This window comes from Montipora foliosa, chromosome 11, assembly GCF_036669935.1.
Source record: "Montipora foliosa isolate CH-2021 chromosome 11, ASM3666993v2, whole genome shotgun sequence".
Classification (NCBI taxonomy): Eukaryota; Metazoa; Cnidaria; class Anthozoa; order Scleractinia; family Acroporidae; genus Montipora; species Montipora foliosa.
The window spans coordinates 18,546,015-18,552,409 of record NC_090879.1 but is presented as its reverse complement, the minus strand read 5'-3'; positions in this window follow the sequence as shown (position 1 = coordinate 18,552,409).

Here is a 6,395-nt window from a genome sequence, read left to right as displayed (position 1 = left end):
TATCACACGCCCCAGACAGAAAAATCACCCACGCCCTTAAAAACTTACCATCGATCTGGGGCAGTACCTGTGACAAGCAATCTGAAGAAGATGTTTGCGGACATTGGCTTAGAATGGGGAATCAACAAGTGCGCTGCAATACATATGAAACGAGGAAACTAGAACCCAACGAAAACACCGCTGAAGTAACGACTGCTCCATCCTAGTTATAGCCAGCGAAGATCATTAGAAATTCCTAGGAAAGTATACCAGAACACTCAGCATCTACAAGATAAAGTTATTGAAGAAGCTTCCAACGAGTACGAGAATCGACTTTGGGCAGTTTGGACTTCACCACTGTCAATACCACGGGAAGTCTGGGCCACTAATGTTTATGCCGTACCTGTCTTACAGTACTATATGTGCACCACCGCCTGGTGTCTCAATCACCTCAAAGAACTCCATAGACTAACAAGGAAAGTTATCAATGACTGTAGAGGAAAGCACAAGCATGAATCACCACCAATGCTCTACTTACAGCCAGAACAAGGAGGGAGAGGATTAGTCGAATTAGAAACGTTGTGCAAGAATACCACGTGAAAGATAGCCAACTACATCAACAACTCAAAAGACCAGCATATCAAACTCATAAAGTCATCCCACCTGAAAAAAGAACAAGGTCATTTAAGATCCATATTTACAGAAGCCAAGAAGTACGCAGAAGAACTGAGCGTAGGGTGTGAGTTTGATGATAGTGCCGCAATCTTGAGAAACGGTGACAAAGAAATGCGTGGAAGCGATAAGGAACCACAGAAAGTAAAGAGCATTATAAACAAGGCGAACACCAACAGACACATGGAAGATAGACAAAACCAGCCCTGGGTAGGGAAATTTGTGACCCAACATTGGAATGATTCTCAAATATCAAATAACTGATACGACATCTTTAAACAGTGGAAGTACATTCCAGACATTGTAATGTCAATCGACACAAGTATCAGACAACAACTCCTGAATACCAAGACCTAAAGATCCCAGAAGTTACACGAACATGTATAGAAGAAATGTCCTGTCGACTCTGTTCTGAGAAACAGGAGACTGTATCCGACGTACTTTGTGGCTGCTCACATACAGCTCAGTCACTATACAAAACTCGGCATGACAAAATGCTTCGCCCTGTCTATCATGCTCTCCTTGAAAAATCCATATGGATTCGATGAATCTGATTATTCTTCTCCATAGTACATGCAATGTCACCCTCAGCCAAGCAACTTGAAAATATCATGGCAACTTGAAAATTGTCCTAAGGACCGCGCAAACAGGGCAGATATCAGTATACTAGACAAGAAGAAAAAAGAATGGTCTCTAGTGGAAAGTACTACATGTACTACAGGAACAACGAGCTGAAAAACGAGGCTGCAGGCAGAGTTTTTTAATCGAATTTCAAGGTGTGTGGATAGAAGATGAAACACTCTTTCGAGTTTTTGACATTGCTTCTCAAAGGCATCAATATTTTATGACAAATTTGGAATAAAGTTGGCAAACTTTTACGCTTGTTTATATTAAGATCACAAATCGAAACTTCCTCCACGGCAGTGATTTCGTTTGTTTTTGGTTTATTATTATTATTCACGAGTTTGAGAATACTATGAATAGAGCATTTTCGAATTCTCACAGCTGGACTGGATCTAGCATGATATGGAGGTTAATGCGGGCAAATCTTTTCAAATGCAAATTAATTTGCCTGCATTAGCCTCGATTTCATGCTAGATCCAGTCCAACCGTTAGAATACGAAACTGGCCTATTGAGACTACACTAATTCAAATTATTGGTAAGTCATATGGCCAAGACACGGTATACAGGGTCACAATTGTCTGTGCCTTTAGCCTGGTTTTCATTAGCGATGTAAGCATAAACACAAGCAGCAATCTAAGGTCGCTTAAACTTGTACTTTAATATTGTTTCTTTTGTTCTAACAAAAAGTACTACTGAGTTTGCGTATTATGTTTATACTTATGCTTGCGTTGCTACTGAAAACCAGGCCAAACCAAGGACATCACATCATGTACTCGAAACAAAAACTGAGAAAATGATTCATTTTTTAATAACACAGAATGCACATTCAATCATTGGCTGCCTATCTCTTAATGACATTGTTCACAAAAAATGCAAAATTCTGCAAAGTAAGTATCAAGGCTTAATCACTAAACAAGCACAATTATTTCACATGGAGTCATGCAAAGAGTAGCTGCAGATAACTGTAAAATCAATGCTAACCATTTATAATGAGTGGGAGCAATTACAGAATACCCGTCCAACCCTTAATGTTACTGGCTGAATAATAATGAGGACATTAAAGGGACTGCCAACGTGGTACACAAAAGTGTTGTTAACCGAAACGTAAAATGAAAGCTAAATATCAAATGAGTGTTTAGGCTTAATCACTGAAACGAGCGCTTAGGCTTCATTTCATCAGTAAATTAGTGCTATTTTCTTCACACCATCGTGTAAAAAGTGGAGTTAACCCAACGGTGCAAGCTAAATGAGTGCTTAGGCCTAATCAGTAAAGATTTTTTAAGCGCCTGGGTTCTCGCTTCTCTCCGTAGCCGGGTAGCCACAATTTTAAAGAACCCTTTTAGAGTAGTGGGGGTATTCAGTAGTTACAGTACAGCGCAGAAATAACAGCACTTACAAAAGTGAGAAAAAAGCTCTTAGGCTTAAACAGTAAACAAGTGCTATGTTCTTCTAACCCTAACCCTAACCCTAACCCTAACCGAACCCTAAAATGAAAACTAAAATTCTAAAAGAGTGCTTAGGCCTAAGCTTGGGAGTGCTAGGCAGGCCCAAACACTTCATCACGATCAGAGCGTGACACAAGGCGATTTCGTGACCACAGACCATAAGGCAGTTGTTGAATGCATGAATTCTGTCTAGAACTGCGGGACCGCGGTGACAACTACTTTAACGTGGCATTTAGGTGGAGTGGTAGTCTGTAGTCTGGCCAACGATTGTTTAGCTCTTCATGTATTTCCAAAATCCTGTCCCGCAACCGGACATACAGACACAACAAATAAACTAAGATGTAAGAAAAAAACGTGGGATAATTTTTTCCGGTTTTCTGTCAGTCCACCTAACAGTATTCGGTCGCAAACGAATTTTCATTTTACCAGCTTAAAAGATAAGTTGTGCTAATTTTGGCGATGTGTAGGCTACGACGGAGAGAAAAATATTTCTGCATGGTACGAGCGCCCTTGTGTGCGAACAAAGCAAAAAAAAAAAACAATTGTTCGCTTGTTTTCCACTTTTTTGCTTCCATCTTCATCTACTGATAATAATATATTCTGTTACCTGGAAGAAAGTAGTATTTCCACTGAAGAACTAACGTAATGGCCTGAACTGTGACAAAACGACTACCGAGAGCGTGACGTGACATCTATCGCAGACAAAGAGCCAACGTGAGGACACATATGCCACAGGCAATTGCGCGTTTATATATTAAAGTGGACGAACTGGATTCTTCACCCTTTCATCGAATTAAAATAACCCAATTTCAGTGATATTACACAGAAGATATTTTCGGGCGACAAATTAGGATTTTAATACAAGTTGTCTGACATTTTGTAATATTTCACCGGCTGCATAACATATGAATGAATTCATTTGCCTTTCAATACATGAATATAACATATAAATGCACTAAAAAACAGGATACTAAAAACATTACCTCATCTTCAGAAAGGCCAGTCAATCTATTAATGCTTTTAAAGCGAATGGACAGGGGCAAAAAGAGAAAGCTCAGTCAAGCACAACGCAACGAAAGACAAAACACTCGGTTCGTAATTTGCAGACAAATACATGGACAATGCCCCTTCTCGGGAGATTCTTTACTGCCTCCTGGCTAATCTGCGCACCAACCAACGCCTTCAAAGCATCCAACACAACTTTCTCTTCATTCAACGACTTCTTCGCCTCTGCGCGAAGTTCGTCAACGAAACTTTCAGCAAGAACGCGTTTGCGACCTCCTCTATTTGATGACATAACTTAACGTTTTATAATAACTATTCACAAGAAACAATTCAACTTTAACGAAATGCAGTCACTCGATAACTTAACAACTGGCAAAGGCATCCACATGAACTCCTTGGGGTCTGAGAATGTGATGATGGATGACTGAGTGAGTTCGGTCAGCGGAGTGATTTTGTGATTTGTGATACCTCACAAAAAGTAAGCGCCCTGGATTTTCCCCTAAATCGTGCATCAGATGCATCAGTGAAAGGCGGTGCACAATTAATTGCACCAATCTGTACTTGTTCAGAATATTTTGCTTCACCTTCGAAGAAAGCCAGTTCTTTAATTCTTCCGTTTCTTGCTTCTAAATGCAGCGGAAGGTGCTCAAACACTTAAGTATAAAAGCGACATTACAGCAATGGCGGCGCACAACCTCGCGAACAGGAAGTTACAGCTTTCTAAGCTGTGTTGTGATTATCCATCCTGATTGGCTTATTAGATCGAACTTCCGGTTACGCAGGAGTGATACATTTGCATAAGCAAGGGGGACTTTTCTCTGATTGGTTGATAATCTGCTTGTGCCCAGGCTTTTTTGACATGTGAGCGAGCGAAATAACAAACAAAATGGCGGCCGAAGATGTTTTGTTCCATTACTTTGCTATAGGAATTTTTTTTAGCCACAGCATCGTGTACACCTTTTTTCTTTCGGAATAGCGGTATTTCAGTGGTAAAACTTCTTAACAGTCTTTCGCTCTTGTGTGATCGAATTTTTGTCGGCGGCTTCATACACAATATTGAGTTAGGCAGATTTCCGAGTAAATGTTGTCATAGATCGATTGAGGTGGGAGTTCAGCCGAGACGGCCCTGTCAGTTGAAGCCTGCTAAGGTAAGATGAGTTCGCTATTCCTCTCGTTTTGTATATAATTTCAAGCTAACATAAGCAAGCACAGCCTATTAAATGATCTGTTAAAAATTAATGTATTTTACTTTCCATCTTGTCAACAGAAAAAAACCTTATAAGAAATGCCAGCGTTATTAACGTCCTCTTCTTCACCAGTTCCTAAATTTTAATTACTGGTTTCAACTAGCAACTTGTGTGGAGGTTTTACTATAACGCCATGGATTGAAATCAGGGGTTAGATAATAGGGGAACTGTCGGAAGCTGCACAGTAGATAGTTGATGAAGGTGCATGCGAGGTATTGCTATTTCCTATTTTTTTGTGTCTTTAAAATTCGATTGTTCTTCAGGGAATTTTTCCTATTTTTTGTGCTCATGGCTGGAGAAAAATGTTGCAAGCTTGTGCTTCATGTTGACAAAACAATTATTTTGAACCTCGCAATGGTGACTATAATGATGCATGTCCATTTAAATACTGCTATTTTGTTCCCACTTTTATATTTTCTTATTTTGTGACCCTTTTATCCACTTGACACCCTGTAAATAGCAATTTGTTGAAATTACTGTTACATTATGTGGAGGGGAAACCTCTGCAATGCAGCATGCCAAAACACTATAATTTATACAAATGAACTTCTAATTCACATTAACTCTGAACTGCCAAATATTTAGGACTTGCTTTGTGCCCACAAGTCAACTTGAAATTTAAATAATACTCAATATTTTATCTTCCAACCTCATCAGAAAGTAAATTCAACTTACGTACTTGCTGGTCAATGCCTTGAACAAGTTTCAATCTTAAGATATTTGGGTATGTCACTAAGTGAATTGAACATCACCTTTCCTGGCATCATGATCTTCATTATACATGTATTTGTGACAATAATTATTGTATTGCATCATAATTAAGATAAAGCATTATCTCAGTGAACATTGTCTATTCAATATCTATTATTCGCTTATTTACCCATATTCACTAAATGGCTACATATCTACATGTATCTTCATACTAGATTTTGCAAAATCTTGAAAAGACATAACGCAGGTGGTTGGTAGGGACTGGTTAGTGGAGTAGTTTCACTTTAAAAGCATTGTCATCATCAAGGCTGAGTACATCAGGAGCAAGTTTATTCCAATTACAGATTGTGCATAACAAAAAGCTGTATTTATATTCATCACACATTGTGGGGTAATTAAAAAGTTATTAGAATCATCAATAACATTCCCCTACTGCAGGTCTAAAACACAGGTCACATTTGACCGGTCACTCGTTGCAAATCATTGTTTCACCTTTTTGAAAGTAACCCAAAACCCTCAATTTGGCTAATGCCAGCCTAAAAACCAACCTTGGGCCTAGGGTTAGCCAAATTGAGGGTTAGGGTTACTTTCCAAAAGGTAAAACAATGACCTGCAATGAGTGACCTGTGGAATGTGACTTGTGTTTTAGACCTGCTGTTCCCCTACAAGATTATATTACCTTACATTATCTTTCGTTAGGTCTATTGAAAT